Below are 21,918 nucleotides of genomic sequence, written 5' to 3'. Positions count from 1 at the left end.
CTCCTTTTTTTTTTTTTTTTTACTCTTCCCACTTACCGTCCTAATTTTCATTTTTCTTATCTCAAATTTTGGCAGAATCCAGTTGAATGATACGCAAACGAAAGTGGGACGAGGGGGAATCAGGGATGGAGTTGGCAGGGGGGGGTAGAAGAAAATTCCCATTTCAGGCCTCAGGCCTTGGAGGCCTCCTGAGGAAGAGGGGATTAGAGGAAGTGAATGAGGAGAAATGGCTGCTTCTTGTTCAAGAGCCCTGAGACTGTTCTAAGGGGGTGACTATGAGTGAACAGATATGTGGAATTGGAGCAAAGACAGCCAAAGTGAATTTGGCAGGATGGAAAAAAAAAAAGCCAAGCAAGAAATCAGGGTGAGCCCCAGGAGAGACTGAAGTTGGGCCTGTAAGTAAGCAAAGCAGCCGCCTGAACTGTTTTTCATGGTGCCTTCTCTCTGAGGAATAGCCAGACAAGCAAGTCTCCTTACATTTGTCTTTGTAAATTTAACAAAATGCAAATTTTAAACATTTCCAAAATACATAAGCACAAAAACCAACCAGTAAAAACCATGCCTAGGGCTGGGTTTGTGGCTCAGTGGTAGAGCGCTTTCCTGGCATGTATAAAAGGCACTGGGTTCGATTCTCAACACCACATAAAATAAATATATAAATAAAAGAATGAATAAATAAACTAAAGTAAAAAAAAAAACCCAAAAATTAAAAAAAATGATTTATAAGAACACAAAAAAATGCATACTTTTACCACAGTGAGGTAATAATTACATATTTGTTTCTTTCCTGTTTTTCTCTTTTGAACCTGTGTATCTGGATATATTTACATTTTTATAAGATTAGAAGCATACTTTTTATATAGTTGTAGCTCTTTTTTTTTTTTTTGTACCAAGGATTGAACTCAGGGGCACTCAACCATTGAGCCATATCCCCAGCCCTACTTTGTATTTTTATTTAGAAACAGGATCTCACTGAGTTGCATAGCACCTCGCAGTTGCTAAGGCTTGCTTGGAACTTGTGATCTTCCTGCCTCAGCCTTCTGGCTGCTGGGATGACAAGTGGTTTGACTTTTTAGTTTAACATTTTATGTCAAAATCCAACCTCACTAGTGACTCAACTACATATTGATGCAGGGGAGTCATCTGCCGAGAGACAGGAGTTTCCTGCACTTTAGGTTATCTCTGCAGAAAATGGCTGGGTGAATCTTTTATCAGGCATAGGCTTCAAGAGGATCAGGGCACTCCCTCAGCTTGTCAGGAGAGCAGAGGTGGCTGCAGCTTCAAGCAGAAGGAGGGTGGATGGAGATTTCTGCTTTTGCAGCATGTACTAGAGGGAACCTGGCAGGTTAGAGCAGCTCTATATTGATGGAGTCAGCACTTCCCAGCTGAGCGCAAAGGGTAGAACCCCAACCTAGGAGGATGTTCTGAAGGTTTATCATTTATTGGGCATCTACTGTGTGCTAGGCATTGGGGGACTGTGCAAATATTATTTGCCATCCTCCAAACAATCTGATAAGATAGGTTCTATTATCCACACTTTCCCAATGAAGAAAGCAAGCTCTCAACAATTAGCATACCACTACAAGGTCACACAACTGGTAAGGGACTGGATGAGGACCACAACTTGGGATTCCAGGAATGTTGCAGAATAGGAAAATATGGTTTTTGAAATAAGCAAAAAGCGAGCCTTTGAATCAACTTGTTAAAGCTGAACTTTCTTTTGTGTGATAAATATTTACTGAGGAAAAAATGCTATTTCTCTCTCTTTTCTCAATTTGGGAAGTCTATCTGATTTTTCCTATTAGGATCTCCATTCATTCAACAAATGTTCAGGTTTTGATTACTGTCACTGCTAAAGGGAGTAAAAGAATGGATCAGATTTAGCCTCTGCCTTTGATAAATGGACAGTCCAATGGGATTAGGCAGCCACAAACACACTAAGTATGACACGGGTGGTGACTGCCACCACAGAGATTGAATCAAGGACATGGCCTTTGAAATGAGGGTGAGATTCCTCTATCTTAGCCTTGATAATTCATCTGTAGAATAATGAGACTGGTTAAGAGTGACTCTGACTTTAGCAATTCCATAATCCTGATTTCTTCTGCAGATTTGTCACTGGTAGGACAGCTTCTTTTCCATATGTAAGATGCTCTGGGCTCCTCAGACAGCCTGATCCAGAGCCCACAATGGACTGCCTTCAAAGGCACCTTATACTGGAGGGACAAGTAGCCTCCTTAACTGTTTCTCTATGCTTCTGTTGGTCAAGAGAGACCTTCCAGCAACAAGTTCAAGTTCTCTTTCCTTTCTATACAGCTCCTTCCTTCTTTTTCTACTCTTTTTTAATGATAGACAACACTGCTCTACCTCCTCCACTCCAATTCCTTGGAAAGACAGACCTCAAGGTCAGGATTTGTTCTGATGCAGTCCTGAATCTATCCAGGTCCTTACACAGCTCTTTGCACACAGACATTCAGTTAATGTGAACAAATGAACAGCAGCTGTCTCCTTTGGAACCTTTAAAAGGGCCGAGATTAGTTTGACTGCATGTGTTACAAATGACCCTGTGGCTTAAATGAGCCCATCATCTTGCAGTTATATTTATTTATTAAATATATCATCTTACAGTTTTGGAGGTCAGAAGTCTGGCAGGTCGATATTTCCTTCTGGAAGCTCTTCATGAGAATCTTTTTCTTTCTTTTTTTTTTTTTTTTGACTTTTGCCTTTTACACCTTCTTAGAGGCTACCTGCTTTCCTGGCTGTGTGACCCTCTTCCATATTTGATGCAGATAGTGGCTCATCAAATTGTTCTCACATTTCATTATCCTGACATTGAGTGTTGGCCTCCCTCTTCCATCTTCTAGTACCTTGTGATTACATTGGGCTTGTCTGGATAATCCAGGATCATCCCCCTGTCTTAAGGTCGGTTGATCAGCATGTAACATAGTTCCAGGAATCAAATGTTGACATTTTTGGAGAGCCTATTATTCTGTCTACCATAATATCAATGACTTTTCTTTAGGATCCTGCTTATTCTACCATGTCTCCATGCACCCAGACAATAGTTGTTGAACTGCTACTGTGTTCCATGGGCTATGATTGGTTGTGGGAAGTAAGATACACACATTGCATAGACTGGTAGGAGGCAAGAATGAACCATGCAATGCATTCTGATCAACACTGCAATGTAGGATTGTAGAAGGGACTGTGCGGTATGGAGAACAGCATCAAATCCAGACAGGAAACAGAGATGATAACAGACCTGAGCCATATGGTGCTGGGACTATGGATGGGGATCTATGCAGAGGAAACAGCATTTTCAAAGAGCTGGAGCTTGGTGTGCCCTGAGAATGAAGATAGTCCAGATTACTGGAGCATAATATGCCTCTCCCTCAGCTTCTGTGCCATTCTTAAAGAAAAGAGTTGAAACTGCATAGGTAACAGTGGGGATTATGGAGGAGCTTGAGTGCAAGTTAAGGAGTTTTTAATTGTTGTTTTTAAATGCTACAGCAATTGGGAAGCAATTGAAAATTTTCAAATAGAAAAGTGGGTCACCATGGGTTGGTATGTTGCCTGTGCATAATGACTTCCCAAGTGCTGTAGTTTGTATCTTACATGACCCCTAAAGGATCATGTGTGAATGGCTTGCTCCCCTGGGTGAAGGTATTGGAAATGATGGAACATTTAAGGGATAGGGACTTGTAGTAGTTCTTTAGGCCACTGGAGTTGTGCCCTTGAAGGGAATAGTGTGACCCCAGCTCCTCTTCTCTTTTGTTTCCAGGCTCCTACTTAGTTGTGCAGTTCTGCTTTGCCATGTGGTCCTACCATGGTGCTGTCTCACCACAGGCCCAAAGCAACAGGACCAAATGATTATGGACTACAACTTCTAAAACTGTGAGCCAAAGTATAGTTTTCTCTTTATACGCTGACTGTCTAGAGTTATTTGTTATAGTGAGGAAAGCTGACACAATATGGGTTCTTCCTTACGTTTTCACAGTTGCCTTTCTTCCAGGGGTCACATTTGATCGACATTTTTCTAATGAGTAGTGTAGCCATTTTCTACCCCGGTTGCCAACCTCTGTGGGCTTTCAGTCTTAGCTAAGGCTGCTCAAAGGTGACTTTGTAGCATCTCTTCTCATATGATGTCCAGGATCTGGCCCTGATTACCTCCCTGCATTAGGTTTCTTTTCCCCAGAGCCATCTTCATTAAGGTCCTAATTAGGACAGCATCAATGAACTGTAAACGCACTCATACAAAATGATTGCTTGTTTCAGCAGATTTTTTGCTCCCTTGAAAGCAACAGAAGCAATTATGAAGCAGCTGTGGTATGATGGCAAGAGTAGTGGTTTCAGTCAGAAGATCTGGCTATGAATTCAGCTCTGCCATTTAATAGCCAGCCAACCTAGGGAGAATCACATAAATTCTTGGAGTCTCAATTTTATAGAGTAGGGGTTGTAGAAGTTAGGTAGACTGACTGCTGTAACCCAAAATTTAGTAGTGTAATTCAATAAAATCTTATGTCTTGTTCACACAACAGTCTAACCTGGGTGTTCCTGGCCTGGTGGTATTTAAGCATAGCCCTCATCTATCTGTAATTTGGGGACTCAGGATCTCTCTCTCGTGGCTCTCAGTCCCTTCCCATCATGTAGTTCCCAGAATCCTTCCTTTTAAGCCAAAAGGAGAAAGGATATTAAGGTTTGTGTAGTTTAAGGGTCAAGCCACAAGGTAACCCATAATACTTTGGGAAGAACTTCAGGCGCATGGCCACACCCAATTAGATGCAAGGGAAGCTGGGAAATGTAGTCCAACCATGTGTCCTGGAGGAAAAGAAAAAATGTTTTACAGAACAACTGGCCTGTCTACCAACTATCTAGCTATACAGATAAAATTATTTCTAGAATTAAACTATATAAGTAATTACTAGCGCTTAGAGATGGATCTATTCTGTGGTAAGTGTTTAGTGCAAGTGTGTGTGTGTGTGTGTGTGTGTGTGTGTGTGTGTGTGTGTTGCAAAGAGTGTCTCAGAGAGCAACAAATGATGCAGAAAGGAAATGTAAATTGTGGGTTGTGAGAGCCGTTCTCCTTAATGTTTTCTTCTAAGTGTAGTGTATCAGGAAAAAAAAACTCAGTAAGAAATAGACCATTAGCATCCGTAAAAAATACTCCACAAGGAAATATAGTCCATTAGCCCTCAGCACCCTTAGGAAAAAGCTCTGACAGATGGATTGCTCTACACTCACGCTCTGCTAGCAGAGCCCATGGCCTTCCTTATTTTTCTTTGCTCCTTCTTTTCCTGATAATTGCTCCCTCCACCCCCAGCCCTAACTCACAAACACTAATTCTTCTCATTGAGGATTACAATGGGAGCTGAATCAGCAGTGATTAAGGGGGATGGATTAGATCAGACAAGATAATTTAGAGGAATAAATAGGGCCACATAGATCATAAGGAGAATTAAATGGAATCTGACCTAAGAGTAAGGTCCAGATTAATTTGAACGCTTGTGCAAGTTAGTATGCAAATGGAGTGAACACAGAGTAGAGGTTACACTAGTACCAATGTTTTATAATCAAGTAATGGTTTGCCTGTCCCCAGCATTAAGGCCCTTATGCTTCTAATCTACTTCAAGTTCCTGTCCCCTCCAACCCCCAATATAATGGGATCGAAATCAGGAACGAACACCCCCACCTCTTTTCCTGTACATTACAGGGATGATGATTTTATTTGAACAAGTATTTATTTTAGGACATAATAAGGAGAGTATTTCTTCTTCCTTTCACCAGTTCAATCCCTACCTTGGAAAAAACAGCCGGAAGAAACTATTAACTGTGTGCTGCTTTTAGAGCCATCCTGGGGGAAAGATACATCTCCATTAAATGTCCAGTTGCTGAGAGCTGCTATAGGCTTAGTAGTGAAGCCTGTGATCAGAACACAGGGGGCTCTAATGGTGGCCCAGGAAGCAAGTCCTCCTCTGAAGGTGTCCAAGAATGGGTCATTAGAAGATAGCCACTGCCATGAGTGAGGGCCAGGGAGCAGGCTGCAGAGAGCGAAGAGGGGTCATTTAAAAGAAGGGACATGACAAGCTAAAGTGAAATAATGACTGCGGCTCTGGACAGAGCTTTTACAGAGCCACGAGCTATTCCTGTTCTTGGAGGAGGGAGGGCTGCAGGTTTCCTCTGGCTCAGAGTGAAAGCATGAAAATGGTCTAGAGTGGGGTAGGAGGGAAAAAAGGAGGCTGGGGCTTGGCTCAGGAGCTAGGAGAGCTGGAGGAGGAAGAGGGTGACCAGAACGCCAGGCAGGCCAGGGCGGGAAGCACAAGACTCAGGATTCCAGGGAGAGAGGGGCTCAGGGTCCTTGTTTCAGAAAGGAGAGGGGTAAGGACCGATGCATAGCCTTCTTCCCCACTAGAGTGAGGGAGAACTCTATGGATGGTCTTTCCATGGACGAGGTTTGTTTCTCCTTGTGGAGAAAGGAACTTATAATGGGGGTTTTCTCATAGGAAAGAGTGGTTGTTAAAAACTGGGGTTTGAGTCCCAACTCCATTCTTTACTAGCTGGGTAGCCTTGGGGATGTCCATTAACTTCTCTGAGCCTCAGAAATCACTAAAGAGTAGAATAATAATGTATGTAAAACCATGCAGAGTCTGACATAGCAATAACTTATCCAAAATTAGCAGATATAAAAAAATGTATAGTTTGACAGCAGAGGACTGGAAATTTGGGGAGGCATGCAGAGAATATAATACAATTTTCCTTTTGCAAAGAAAAATATGAAGAACTTTGCTCATGAGAATTGTTCCTGTTTGGAGACAGAAGATCTGGGTCCTGGTTATAGTGTTATCTTTAACAAGTTATCATTAACCTGTAGGCGGCTTGAGTACATCTTTTAGGTTTCAGGTCCACATTTTAAAAATAATGATAATACCAAGAGCGAACAACCTCATGGGGATTTAATGGGAATCTCTAAGGCACCTGGTAAAAAGTCAGAATCTAAGTGAACCTCAGGGGTCATCAAGATGGTGGGCCCAGGTGATCCCTGGAGGGCAGAGTGGCTCAGGGAGTGGGAAGATCCAGAAAAAGAAGGGAACTGGGGAGGGACAGAGAGAGGGAGGACAAGTACTTGGAAGCCTGCAGACAGTAGGTGATGGGCTGAAATGACCCAAAGGTCCTTTGCAGGACCAGGGTTATAACCAGGAAGGACCAAATCTGGGAAGAAGAGTCAAGGTGAGAGATTGTTTAGTCTTTGGAATGTTAAACTGCTGGAGTTGAAGGCCACAGGGGTTGAAAGGGTAAAATAATGATAATAAATAGCATTTGTTGTTAATTACCATTTATTTACTCAACAAATATTGAAGGCCTACTATGTGTCAGGTAGTTTTACATGCTGGGGATAGTTACAACATTGAGTAAAACTGAAAAAAAAATCCTCTCTTTATGGAGCTTTAAAATAGAGAAGTTTTTTTAAAAAAATAAATGTTTAGGTTGGGATGACATTTGGCTCTGTACCTCAAACCATGTACAAAATTTAACTCAAAATGGATCAGAACCTTAAGTGCAAGAGCAACTATCACACTCTTAGAAGAAAACATAGGTAAAATCTTTGGAACCTTAGACTTGGCATTGGATTCTTAGCTATGACATTACAGGCATGTGCACACACGCGCACACACACACACACACACACACACATAAATATAAATTTTAGTTCATAGGGTTAAAAGCATTTTTGTTTCAAATATGCTATCTAGAAAGTAAAGACGCAATTCATAATATTTCTGTAAACCTAAAACTGCTATTAAAATAGTATATTAACCTTAAAAAGACAATATGCAAAAGAAAACACTGATAATTATATATCTAATTAGGCTGTCCTTGTATCTAGAATATATAAATAGCTCTTTAAAATGGGCAAAAGGTCTGAATAATCATTCTTCAAAAGGAGATCCACAAATGGTTAATAAGTATATATGCCCAATATTATTAACCACTAGGGAAATACAAATTGAACTGCAAAAGAGATTCTACTTCATACTCACTAGCAATGGTGATAATTTTAAAAATGGAAAATAACAATTGTTGATGAGGATATACAGACTGGAATCTTCATACATCACTGGTGGGAATGTAAAATGGCATAGCCACTCTGGCAAACAGTCTGGAAAATTCCTCAAGTGTTAAGTACAGGGCTACCATACAACCCAGCAGTTCTACTCCTCGGCATATACTCAAGAGACATGGGACATGTCCACACAAAAATGCTGTGTATGAATACTTCATGTACTAATGCTAGCACCGTTATTCATAATAACTAAAAGGTGTAAATAACCCAATCTTTCCTCAATAGATGAATGGATAAATAAAATGTGATATATTTTGTGCTGAAATGTTATTTGGCCATAGAAGAAATGAAGTATTGATGTAATGCAGATGCATCTCGAAAATATGTAAAGGGAAAGAAGTTAGTCCCAAGAGACTACAGACTGTGTGATTCTATTTATATGAACTATCCAGAATGGGCAAATGTATAGAGACAAAATTAGAAGTTATTTAGGGCTAGTCAAAATGGGGGTGCTATGGGGGGACTTCAGGAGTGATAGCTAACGGTAGTTTTATGGCTTTTGAAGGTAATGAAAATGTTCTGAAGCTGGGTGTGGGGATGGTTGCACAACTCTGTACATATACTGTAAACCATTGAATTGCACACTTCAAACAGAAGAATTGTATGGTATGTTAATAATAACTCAATAAAACTGTTTAAATGTAGATGCATTATGTTAAGTAGTGATAAGTGCTATGAAGAACAAGAGATTGGCAAAGCACAGGAGGCGATAAGAAAGAAGGGCGCAATGCTGATGACATCATGTACCATATAATGACATTTCAGTCAATGACAAGCCGCATACATGACAGTGGTCCTGTAAGATTATAATGGATCTGAAAAATTCCCGTCACCTAGCGACATTGTGGCTGTTGTGATGTTGTAGTGCAATACACTGTCCATGTGCTTATAGGGGTGCTGGTGTGAGTAAAGCCATTGTGCTGCCAATCACACAAGAGTAGCATGTCCAATTCTGTGTGGTACATAATCCTCAATGCTAATACATGACTGTTACTGGTTACTGGTTTATGTATGTACTATCCTATGCCTTTTACCTTCAGGTTAGAGCATACTGCTTCCAATTACAGAAAAATAGTTTACTTTAAAATGATGTGCTGTGTCATGCTGGCAGCAGCCTCAACATGGGTATGACATCTCTCTTTCTCACTTATTTATTGGATTGAACCCAGGAGCACTTAACCACTGGGCCACATCCCCATCCCTTTTTATTTTTTTTAATTTTGAGACAGGATCATGGTAACTTGCTTAGGGTCTTGCTAAGTTGATGAGACTGGCCTTAAACTTGTGCTCCTCCTGCCTCAGCCTCCTAAGTTGTTGGAATTATAAGTATGCACCACCGTGCACCACTAAAATTTTTGTTTTAATTTTAACACAGAAAATATCAACAGATAAAAACCTACTTCATCAAAAGGCTTTTTTGTTCCTCGATAAGTTTTAGGTATAAAGACGTCTGGATACCAAAAAGTCTGAAGAAAAGTTCTACTCCTTTTCTTTGAAAAAATAAAAGCATATTTATAACTGTTTTTCTCTGTCATCCATTTATTTTTTTGGTACTGGGTATTGAACCCTGGGGTGCTTTACCACTGAGCTACAGCTGCAGTCCCTGTTCTAATGCCCTTTTTTGTATTTTTTTATTCTGAGACAGTGGCTCACTAAATTGCTGAGGCTGGCTTTGAACTCTGATGCTCCTGGGACAGCTGCTGGGATGACAGGCGTGTGCTACAGCAGCCCGCAACGTGTGTATGGCATCTCTTGATCGCGTCATTTCTCTTGCTTGATTCAGCCTCTTAATTATTTTGTTCATCACGGCCCTAGGATCAATAACACACATGCGTGCTCAGTGTAGTCTAGGTGAACCGTAGGCTATGCATCTGTGCTTGTGTGGATATACTCTACAATGTTCACACAATGACGCACTTCTCATAACATGTTCCCCTCATTAAGCGACAGGAGGGTAGCCTGGGGAAGGACTTGCTTGGCTGAAGAAACCAGCGTGAAGCTCCTGAGGCTGCAGAGAGGTTCAGGGGGCAGGAAGCGGGGGAGGCCAGTGTGGCTGGAGTTGCCGGAGGGACGGAGGGGGTTTAGCAAGCTGGGGCTCAGGGCTAGGCATCAGAATGGACAGGCCATGGTTGGGAGTTTGGATTCTGCACTTAACGGGGCGGGAAGCTATAGGAGTCTGTGAAGTAGACAAATGACACATGTAGGTTTATGGTTTTAAAACATTGCTCTGGCTGTGGGTGGAGAATAGTCTGAGGGAGGGTTGGCGTGAGTGGTGTGCTGTTTTTACAGCTCTCTGGAGGGATAAAGGCCTTGATTTGTAGTGTTTGCTAATTTCTGGGATGTTAAATGCTCCCTCTGTCGCCAATTTTGAACTACCGACAGTTTGACAACTGGGTCTCACAACTCCTGGAAATTGGAGTAGTCAGCTCTTGAGAGCCACTGTGAGTCAACTCCAGCTTACCACCCGCAGGAGACTGAAGGAGAGCTTCTAGAACAGTCCAAAGGAATGAGAAGATAATTCGATTTGGGGTATATTTTAGAAGCTTCCTCCTGTTTTGCACAAGGATATGTAGCGGTGATGTTCTCACTGTATCTCATTTAATTCTTCCACCAGCCCAGGGCTGCCTTAGCTCATTGAGGTCTTTGTGCAGATGAGAGAAAGGTGCTTCTCCTCTGGGAGTCAACAGCCTCCCACCAGGGAGCACAGACGTCACTCACACTAGCTGCACGGTGCAGGCACAACCTGCCCATTCACTGCCCATCAGCCCCATGATGGGCAGGAGGTGATTCTGTTCTAACGTCCTTTTTTATAGAGGAGAAATTGGAAGCCATATTAGTTAAGAAACTTGCCTGAACCAGGAGAATGGGATTTAAACCCAAGCTACTTTAAGTCTTGGACAGTTTTCCCTAAAACTTCATAGAGGTTCTCTCTCATTGGAACAGCAGATTCACTCCAGGGTAACTTCACATCCCAAATATCTGTAAACCTAGGCGGTCAGTTACACCAGACTGCAGAAACAAAATGTCAGAGAGAAAGGGAAAGGACAAGGAGATGTAGGGTTATACATTTCTGTGGCAAAATTTTATCCCCGGAGTTGTGATAAACTCACGGTAAAGAGAGAGAATTCATACTAATCTTAATAATAAATTATGGATAATTCACAACTTTTTTTAATATTTATTTTTTAGGTGTAGATGGACACAACACAATGCTTCTATTTTTATGTGGTGCTGAGGATCGAACCCAGGTCCCACCCATGCTAGGGGAGTGCTCTACCGCTGAGCCATAATCCCAGCCCTTGATTCACAACTTTTAAGCATCTACTTCATGTAAAACATTCTAGATATCTTCAGGTTAATTTGAAAAGAAGAAAAAATTTAACTTCATTTTAAAGATGGGAACACTGAGGCTCAGAGAGGTTAAAAACATGCTCAGGATCACACAGCTGGTGAGTGGCATCTGGGGTAATCTCTCAGCATGTTGAACTTTACCAGTAGGCAAGAAAGCCTCTCCTTTTCATGTTTTTATTCTTCCCCAGAATATCTTGAGTATGATTCTGAACCAGAGAGCAATCAGGCCACTTCCAGGAGAATTTTAGAAACTTGACATCAAACTAGTTCATTCAACAAACACTGAGAGTCTTATTTACCAGGCACACCTTAGGCAGTGGGGCTGTAATCATGAATAAGACATTGTCTGTTACCTTGAATAGGACTCCACACTCAGAATTTTCTATGTTCCCTTTATAAGATGGGGGCCTAAGTCCCCTTTGCTTACTCCCAGTCTATCCATGGCTTTAAAGGAACCCAGGATGCTCAATTAGATTGCCAATTCCCTAAGAAGCTGGGGAGTATGAGATCTGGATGTATAAAAGAGGTCAAAAATTGCAGTTTCCCTTTCCCGTGCCCCTGAAGTGGCTTTGCTCCTTTCTCTGCCAGTTTCTGAGCTGGCAAAATCAGGCATGCCCACTGCAGAGTCCCCGGATGGCCTTGGGTCTGCCCTCCTGCTTCATTCTTAGCCTCCCTACTTTTGACCAAGGAGCAGACTGTGCCTTGCGGTGATGTGGGGCACTTCCCTAGAGCAGGCCCCTTCCTGGCTTTGGGTAGGACCAGAGGATTAAGCTGGAAGGTTTCTTTTTTCTTTCATGGAAATGGAATTCAAATTGGAACCTTATGTCTGGTTTCTCTGAGCTGCAGAGCATGGCTAGAGTATGGTCTCCAGCTAGCATTCTGGAGGGCTGCTGAGTTAGCTCAGCTGATCCCTTCTCCTTAAATGAGAAGCTGCACTACAACCTTGTCATGGTAAGAATACTCTACTGGGGATGAGACACCGAAATGCAAAGCCCAGGTCGGTGTCTGTGTCTGTGCGTGTGCGTGTATGTACCTGTGAAAAGGGAAGCTGCAGAGGGTTAGTTCTGCATTCAGGAAAGCACTTGGACAGGTTGCCCACTTGGGCCCTCTGGACTCTAGCATCTTATGCACGACCCAGGAGGCACTCATTACAGTAGCTCAGCTGGGTTTGAACCTCTGCTCTATAATCTATCAGCTGAGTGACTTTTTTCAAGTTATTGTCGGCTCTGAAGGTATCTGCTTAAGAAGGTACCAGCAATGAGTAGCTTTAAAAACTTCTTGTAATTTAAATATTTCCCAATTCTGTGGTTTGGGAATTCAGATGAGTTGTAGTGGCAATATTCTATGCCTGTGCCCTGGTGTCTGAGGCCTGAGCTGGGATGACTTGAATGGAGAACACTGAAACAATTGAGGCTGCTTGGGGATTGTGTGTGTGTGTGTGTGTGTGTGTGTGTGTGTGTGTGTGTGTAGATGTAATGGCTGTGTGTATACAGGTAGAAATTTGTATGTGTATGTATGTAGTATATGTATATATGTGTGTATAAATCTGCATAGGTGCATGTGTGTGTGATTATATATGTAAGTGTACATTTGAATGTATGTATGTGTGCATATGTAGATGTAGGTATATGTATATATACTTGTGTGAATCCATGTAAGTTATGTGTGTGCTTATATGCACATGTATATGTGTGTGTACATATGTCTAGATACACCATCGTTGGAGGTAGTGGCCATGACCATTTTGTTCTCCTTTTCATACCCACTGCTTAACACAATGTCTGATACACAAAAGATCTTCCATAAATGTCTATTGAATAGATGAAAAAATTCTTGTCAAGCATCCAGTATGTACAGGCAAAATACAGGAAGCAGTGATAACAGGACAGAGCTTGGGTAAAGGAGACAGTCTTCTGGAGGTGCCTTCTTTTTATCTTTAATTTTTTTTTTTTTAGTTGTTGATGAATCTTTATTTTACTTATTTATTTTTATGTGGTGTTGAAGATCGAACCCAGTGCCTCACACCTATGAGGTAGGCACTCTACCACTGAACCACAACCCCAGCCCCGGGGCCTTCTTTTTGTTCTCTCCATATGTAAAAATACTGCTCACCCCTTAAATGAGTATAAAATTCGATGTATTTTGAAATTAATAAAGGTCGGGGAGGTCAGGGTTCTCAGATCCTTAATGATACTATGATAATATATGGTTGCATTAATTGACTGGGGCTTTTCTGATTAATAGGTTCTAAGAATAAATGGGAGATACAGAGTACTTTGAGATTTTTAGATCACAAATCAGTTGGAAATGTCCTCTTCTGTAATTTCCACCTCCCCATATTTTGGCTGTTAGTATAAAATTCTTTAGCTTCTGCCATCCTTCATCTTCTCCTCAGAAATGGCACTTCCCAATATAGAACAGCGCAGGAATACTTCAGAGGGGAACATAGGGAAGTGGCACTGGGTGATGAGTGTGTTTGCATTCTCTCTGCCTGTGCTGCAGATAATGCAGCTGCAAGAACGTGTCCCCCTCTGAGTCCCTCTGAGAATCAGGCCCTAGGCTCTGCAGGCAGCCGTGCATAAACCCCAGTCCACACCCCACAGAAAGGACCTGGGTATTGATGTCAGGTGTCACCATGAAGGCCAGCAAAGAATTGGAAGGACTCCCCAACAAGGAGTTGCCTCTGCTGTTCTTTGGGAAAATGTTCTGCCAGTCAAGAGGCAGGTGCTCAGACACCCTAGGAAGCAGTTTAAGCCTAGAATTAGGAGCACATTTCCAGACTCTGAGGGCAACAACACTAGCATTTTAAATAACATTGAACTTCAGGTCTCTTGTCCAAGCTCCTGGCTGCGTAGAAAAGGAAATGCAGGCCCAGGAAAGTTAGGTGACAGGGGCCACTCAGCAGCTGAGACTGGCTTGGCTTCTGGCTCCAACTGTAATTTACAAAGCTCAGATCGTGAATGTCCTTAAAAATTGTAAAATATCCTCCAAAGAAGGTCATCATTCATGCAGTGACGTTCGTGTACCCCTGGGTCACTCTGATGGGAGATGGAAAGGAGTGGCGGTGTATGTGAGAATCTCTCCCTCTTCCCAGAGCTCTTCCTGCACCCTCCACACATGGGTCCCCCCCTTCTCTGGGTTCCGGTCACCTTGCTGTGGCCCCAGATCTAGGTTTGGCTGGAATCAGCATGCGACTGTCAGAGAAGAGCGTGGAGAGGAGAAGGCAGGTCTGTGGAGGGTGCTGGGCAAGGCTTCCACCTGTAGGGAGACGTGGAGAAAGTGTTGGTGCCCCAGAGAAGAGCAACATGGCGCCCATTCACTGTCTGCCTTCCATCTTCCCTGGACCCAACTCTGAATTTCCCCAAAGTCGGGGTGTAGGGGGAGCTGAACGCTGGGGGCCTTTCTCTCAATCTGTCCTGGCATCAGTGCCCCTCTGTTGCTGGGAGCCTGGCTGGCCTCTGTAAATTGTGTCTGAGAGGAAATGAGATCCTCCTCATACCAGGCCATTTGCTGGCTTCCTGAACCACGGAAAGCGCTAGGGGAGGAGGGAATGAATAATTGATAAAAGGCCATAAAACATAATTTGTTCCTTTGAGTGAATTAGAAACTGTAGTTAAAAAAAGAGAGAAGTTACCATCAGTGGACCAGGAGTGTTGCATTATTTAGTCCCAGCTATTTCATTAGAGGGGTAACGCAGGAGAACCAGAACATTAAAATCACACCCTTTGCTCCTCAGGAAGGGAAATAGCATCACAGAGGCCCCCAAAGATGCAATTTCAACTCATTGGGCTCAGTTGCCTGGGGCCTGGAGTGTGCTTACAAGAGTGACAAGACCCACCTCTGGGTGATGGAAGGAAACAGGCAGTGGCCCTGGACTCCTCTCATCTATCTGCACCAGACGGGGAAGTGTTGAGTAAGAGGCTTCTCTTTCTTTTAGGATGCCCTCCAAGCTCCCCTTCATCCTCTCCTGAAACACTCCCTTTCATTCTTTAAGACTGGAAGGGGAATTCAAGTCTAGTCCAGAATAGAAAAAGTAGACATCAGGTATCACTCAAATTTCTGCATCCACATTGAAACTCTATCTTATAGGTGATGTCTCTGAGAACTTGGCAATCCCACTCTATTTTGGGGACCTATTCCATTCAACAGAGAGCTTCCCTTTTACAATGTATAGCCTTTCCCAAATTCCTTTCCCTAGGGAAAAAACCCTGAAATTCATTTTATTTTTTTGAAGCAAAGCAATTTAACTTTTGCCTTAGGTTCTCCATCACAAACCATACCCTGAGCTTTCCCATTCTTGATCATCCAGCTCTTTGATTCATTTTCAGAACTAAAAGGGCTCTCTACCCCATCTAACAAAATAAACAATAGATGGAAAGTTTGAAATTACAATATCTTTCACAGTGCCAAAGGTTCAAGGCCAATCTCTTCAGAATCATGTTCAAAGCACTTGTCCTTCATTCCAGTGGTAGAAGAAGCAGGAAAATATTTCCTCCATCTCACTAGAACATACTTTCACAATCAGAGCTTTTTGTTCTTCCATTGCTGAACGTGTGTTTTTTTTTTTTTTGAGAGAGAGAGAGAGAGAGAGAGAGAGAGAGAGAGAGAGAGAGAGAGAGAGGATTTTTTTAATATTTATTTTTTAGTTATTCGCGGACATAACATCTTTGTATGTGATGTTGAGGACTGAACCCAGGCTGCATGCATGCCAGGCGAGCACTCTACCGCTTGAGCCACATCCCCAGCCCTGAACGCAGTTTTGGTTACCCTCTCCCCAGCGCCTGCTATTCAGAAAAATCTTTGTCTCATCTAGCTCCCCTTTCCCCCACACCTCAACTTCTTCCTTTGTGTATGTGCACACACATACACACATACACACATTCATGCTCACGTATGCAATGATGCAGAATTTGCTTTTATTCCATCAGTACCTCAAGAAGGACCATGTGGGTTTTTTGTAGGCAGACCTTTTTGGGTCTTGTGGCATTCTTTATATTACCGGCTTAGTAACCAGTGCTGCGTAGGCCACCTGATCCCTTGCTTACTTTATCCTTTTTTTCCGATTCTTACTGTCATTCATCAACTAACATCAACTGACAAAAATTGGAATCTAAAGAAAACTTGTTCTCCTCTCTGTCCTGCCCGACGAATTTGTCCTGGGAGAATTTGCTATTTATAATCAGGGAGCATCATTATCTTGGAGAACAGGGAATCAAGAGATCTAGATTTTAGTCACTGTAACCACAAGACCGTGGAGAAGCTATTTATTCATTTTACATTCCCATTCTGGCATCAGAACAATTATGTGGTTGGGGGAGATGATGGTCACCATTTCTCCTAGAGCTTGATTTCTATGATCTCATTTCTTAAAGTGTGTTCTTCTGTACACAGTCTCTCAGAAGGTAAGGTTTGCTGACAAATAGGTTTCCATGGTTAAATCCATTTGAGAAATATTGGATTAAATAACCATAAGGAATGTAGCTAGAGCCTTTATGATTTTAAAGTCTATCGTGAACCTCTCTGTGAGAAAGTATGAGTCCCACACTCATTCTACTGTGTATGTGTGTGTATGTGGTGTGTGTGTGTGTGTGTAAACACCTGCTAGCATAATGTATGACACGAAAATGCATGTGTTTAGTATGTGCCAGGCCCTGGGTTCCATGCCCAGCACCAAAGAAACACTCAAACAAAAACATGATGTACAACTAGAATTGTGTAAAACACAGTTTGAGAATAAAGAACAGAGTGTCTCCAATGTGGGCTCTGCACTCACTGCTGGTTGTGCTTGGTGCCTGGTACCCCCTGGCTCTATGTCCTGGGAAATGATTTAACTTCTCTGTGCTTCTCTTTTACCATTTTTTTTTAGAAGAAGAAGGGGGTGTAGCTCAGTGGTAAAGCATTAGTCTAGCATGTGCAAGCCTTTGGATTCGATCCCCAGTGCTCCCAGAATATAAATATAAAATAAGATAAAGGAGGTTAGGAAAATTTCCCTCTCAGGGCTCTTAGCAACGTGCTTAGGACCCAGTAGAACACACATTAAAGCTTATAATTAGTTATTACTAGCTTAGAAAATATTTATCGTTAGTTTAATAAGCAGAAAGAACTTATAACATTTTATCATAAAGACTTGGCCAAGTCTCTGACTCTACTGGAGGTGTCAGACAGAACTCTGGAGTTAGACAACAGGTGGCTGCTACCTCAGAGGTACAGAGTTAGGTCAGAAAATAGACAAGGAAGAGGAAAAATTCCAAACCAGCTCAATACAACCCACATAAAGATACTTACAGAATGGCATGGTAGGAGGAAAAGTAAGCAGTAATGAGAACAAAACACTGGCCAAAGCTAATTGAAATCATGATATCTGTTCAATTCTCTTTGTTAGCAATAGAAAACAGAACATTAATCACCTCTGTATATATCTTCAAAGCAGGAATGTGAGTAGGCATATTGGTGAGGAGGGATTAAGTTTTTGCTGCAATAACAAACAACTCCTAAGTGTCAGTGGATTACAACAAAGGACTGTTTATTTCTCAAACTACTTATTGCCCATTCTTGGCGTTCTTGGGGCTCTGTTTTATATCTTTCAGTCTGGATCGTAAACTGATGGGGCTGCCACCTTCTCAAGTGCTAGGGATTATTATGGCAGGCAAAAAGAATTCTAGCAATTGAATGCTTCAGGTCAGATATGACACATGACACAACTTATCCTCTGAATCTGGGCACACGATTCCTACTCAATCATACTATCACCAGGAAGAAACCTACAAAATTCTCAGGAGGTGGAGAGCTGGAAATATTTGATGAACAGCAATAATTACTACATTCTACCTTTTTGACCATGGAAAGTTTGGCTCCCAGTTGTGGTAGCTAACCCTAAAGGTCTACCCAGTTTGGTGGTATCACAGTGAAGTTGTAGGGTCTCTCATGGTGTAAGTAAGTAAGCTGTACATTAGGAAGTTGTATTTCTAGTCTCCATATTAGTTATGGGTATAGATTTTTCTAATTCAGAGATTTATGAATGGAAAGGACAGTGATCCGTCCCTCTCCCACAACACACTGTGCAGTGGTTCACTTGGAATAGGGTAACTGCATTAGACATTCTTATTCAGAAGTGGGGAAAATGGAGGAATCAGAGCAATCTCTGGTCCATCACAAGTCTGAAGTCCTGCTAAGCAGAGTTCAGTGTCATTCTGCTGCCCAGGAGGGGCTCCCAGTCCACTGTATTCTGGCCCTTGGCTTCTCCCTCCGAGGTCCTTCTTTGTGTCATCCTCCTGGATTGCAGCTGAGATGGGCAATGAGATGACATCTTCCCTGGGACCTGAGCAGCTTCCTCTTTCTTCCTGTCCATAAAAATTGAGGGGCCTACAGGTTCCGAACAGTGATGGATGGCTACAGGTCATGGTTCCTTTGATGGTGTGACTGTGTTAGAGTTCAGATCTTGAATGTCCCCCAAAGGCCCATATACTGAAGGTCTGGTAGCCTTGTGTCACTATTGGGAGGTGGTGAAACCTTTAGGAGCGAGGCCTAGTGGAAGGAAGGTAGGTCATTGGGATGTCCACTGGAAGCGGATATTGGGATCCTGGACTCTTCCCCTCTCTCTTCTCTTCTCTTCTCTTCTCTTCTCTTCTCTTCTCTTCTCTTCTCTTCTCTTCTCTTCTCTTCTCTCTCTCTCTCTCTCTCTCTCTCTCTCTCTCTCTCTCTCTCTTTGCTTTTCTGGTGCCATGAGGTGAGCAGCCTTCTCCATCATGGGCTCTCAGTATGATGGATTGTGCTGACACAGGCCCAAAATGATGGGGCTAAGTGATCATGGTCTGAAAATTCTGTAGCTCTGAGTAAACATAGCTTTTTTTTTCTTTTAAGTTGATTTCTCAGGTATTTTATTACAGTAATAGAAAGCTGACTAGCACAGCTTTTCCTTCTCTAATCCAGTCAACTTGTGCCAATAGCCAATAATCACACTTACATTTTTTTCTCAATGAACTTAACAGTGGGTAATACAAGTCTTATCTGTTTTCTGTGAGAAGTTACAACTTTGTCTCAACCTTTCTCTGTTTTCTAATTCACTTTGTCCAGTTCAAAGAACTTTTCTGGAATCCACAGCTTCAAAGTTTTGCTCTAATCTACCTTAATCCACTCAGAAGATTTGTTCTATGAAGCAAGCCTGGGTCCTAGTTAACCTATACTACACAAAGATGTTTTAAACCTTATTTACTTATTTTGGGTGATGAGAAGCAGTTACCTTTGTCAATCCTGAAAATGCCCTACCATTTTGGACCCTCCTGTCCTCTTCATCTCTTCTTGTTCACTGGCCAACTCTATTCTGAGCGCATTGTCTTTTTACCCACAGCCAAGAGTAGCCACTGTATGATAGTAACAATCTGTTTTTGAACCTCTTTCTAGGTATGCAAGTTTTAATCAGCCTTCTAAATGATTATAGGCAACAGTTTTTTAAAATATTTTGTTATTTTTGACAGAGATTGCATGCAGTGGTCTCTAATAAATTTCCTTCACTGTCCATCATCTGGCCCCTGAGCCAACATCACAAATTTTAAGTGTGGTTATTGCAACTTCTCACTTCTGGGCACCAATATCTAAATCAGTTTGTACAGACACAATTACACAATGGTAGTAAATCAATCCCTGACTGCCAGAGGCTTAGAACTACAAAGGGTTGCTTCCTAGTCATGCTACTGTTGCTTTGGCTGGGGGTCCCGCTTCATGTCACCTCACCCTAGAACACACTTCTGATGGATCAGCCATCATCTCGAGTGATGCTGGTTAAGAAAACTTTGGGGCCCTTCCCCAAAGTCAAATTACAAACAGTCCTTCTGTTTGTAATTCACTGGCTGGACCTACTTGTCTGGTACCGTCCAGGCATATGTGAGCTAAAGAGCCCTGAGAGCAGCTAGAGCTGGAGAAATTTGGAAAACAGCACTCATGACTAGAGCAATAAGGGGATGGTAGAAGGAAGCAGACTGCATACTTGTCATGCTAGCAATCTCTCTTGGAATCCTCCTGAAAGATAAGGGTTTTCTTATAGATGTATTTCTTGGCACACAGAATCCTTTCCTAAGGCTGTCAATTCTCATGGCATGGACGTCTAATGCATTCCTTCCTCAATATACACTTCACTTAGGTGAAAGCTGTTAGATTTTTCTCTAGTGACTTCTGGAGCCTCATTGTCATTGTCACTATTTTTGTGATTGACATCCTCATCATCACTGTTAAAAACTCTGATTAAGCAGTTAATTATAAATAGTGCTTATCTATAGAACAGGACTTTGCAATTATCCTTCCCCCTGTCCACTTTAGGTCATGGAGAAAGCCCATGAGGAAGGAAATGATCACACTGCTTCCAAGCACTAAATGGAAGGGGACATTAGGCCTAAGAGTGATGCTACTAAATATGTGCAGGGGACTTTAGTTTGTGGAAACAATGGGTGCCATCAACAGGAAATTAGCCCTCAAAGTAGAGGATATCTGATTTGTTTTTAATGGAATTCTTAAATAACCCAAATTTGGGACGTGTTTGTGTGTGTGTGTGTGTGTGTGTGTGTGTGTGTGTGTGTAGGGAGGAAAACAAAAGGCAAATAGCAAAAGTTGTCTGCAGAGTATAAAACCATCCAATCACCAGGTATTGTTCCCCAGGATTCCTAGGGTTCAAAACTTTCTTCCCTCATTGCCCCAGTTGAGAAAGTAAGAGAAGATTAGGAGAAGGAGTGAAAATGGCCCAGTTCCCCTTGGGTAAAGGGGTAAATGAGGTATAAGAAAGAGAGGCTGGGTCTTGCGGATCATGATTGTCTTCAGTCAGAGGAACTTCCACATAGTCCATCCTGAGGCACTGAAGCATAGGACATGTGCCCTACCCAGAGATGAGACAGTGAGATGAGGGACACATGTCTGCATCCAATTGGCTTTGAGTGGTTTGCATTCCATAATGAAATGCTTAGAACCGGGTGATTTCTTAGGGGGCGTGTCCTCATGCACAGGTGATCACTCAGCAAGTGGCCAGGGATCTGACCATGTGCTACCCATCCTTACTGCAGGGGCCTGTGGGTAGGAGGCAGAGAGAAAAAACATTCCCACAGAGCCCTTGAAATAATGAAGCTGAGACTATAACCACTGTCTTCCTCTCCCAGAACACAACTTTAGGGGTTTGACTGCCAGGATAATGACCAGTGCGCGTGCACATGCACAAGTGCGCGCGTGCACACGCACACACACACACACACACACCACACACACACACCTGCACACAGCAAAGTACTAAAGGTAACAAAAAGAAGCCTGGAAAATAGGGTAGACTAGGGCTGGGGATGTGGCTCAAGCGGTAGTGCGCTCTCCTGGCATGCATGCGGCCCGGGTTCGATCCTCAGCACCACATACAAAGATGTTGTGTCCGCCAAAAACTGAAAAATAAATAGTGAAATTCTCTCTCTCTCTTAAAA

The 21,918-nt window shown here is 42.4% G+C and overlaps 1 long non-coding RNA gene across 7 annotated transcripts in view; it reads right to left on the bottom strand.

Annotated features, from left to right (window-relative positions):
* Positions 1–7,313: 7,313 nt before the first annotated feature.
* The window catches only part of LOC110598974 (uncharacterized), a 38,804-nt gene continuing 24,199 nt past the window's right edge, over positions 7,314–21,918 (bottom strand). For 6 of the 7 annotated variants that reach the window (XR_013423175.1, XR_013423176.1, XR_013423177.1 and 3 more), the window contains 3 exons: positions 15,861–16,015; positions 15,309–15,484; positions 7,314–14,728 (listed from right to left, as the gene is read on the bottom strand). This is a non-coding gene — a long non-coding RNA (uncharacterized LOC110598974). The remainder of the gene's footprint in view (positions 14,729–15,308; positions 15,485–15,860; positions 16,016–21,918) is intronic. The other variant, XR_013423178.1, reaches the window with a different exon arrangement.

Source organism: Ictidomys tridecemlineatus, chromosome 6, assembly GCF_052094955.1.
Source record: "Ictidomys tridecemlineatus isolate mIctTri1 chromosome 6, mIctTri1.hap1, whole genome shotgun sequence".
NCBI classification, from domain to species: Eukaryota; Metazoa; Chordata; class Mammalia; order Rodentia; family Sciuridae; genus Ictidomys; species Ictidomys tridecemlineatus.
This window is presented reverse-complemented; position numbering and strand designations above follow the sequence as displayed.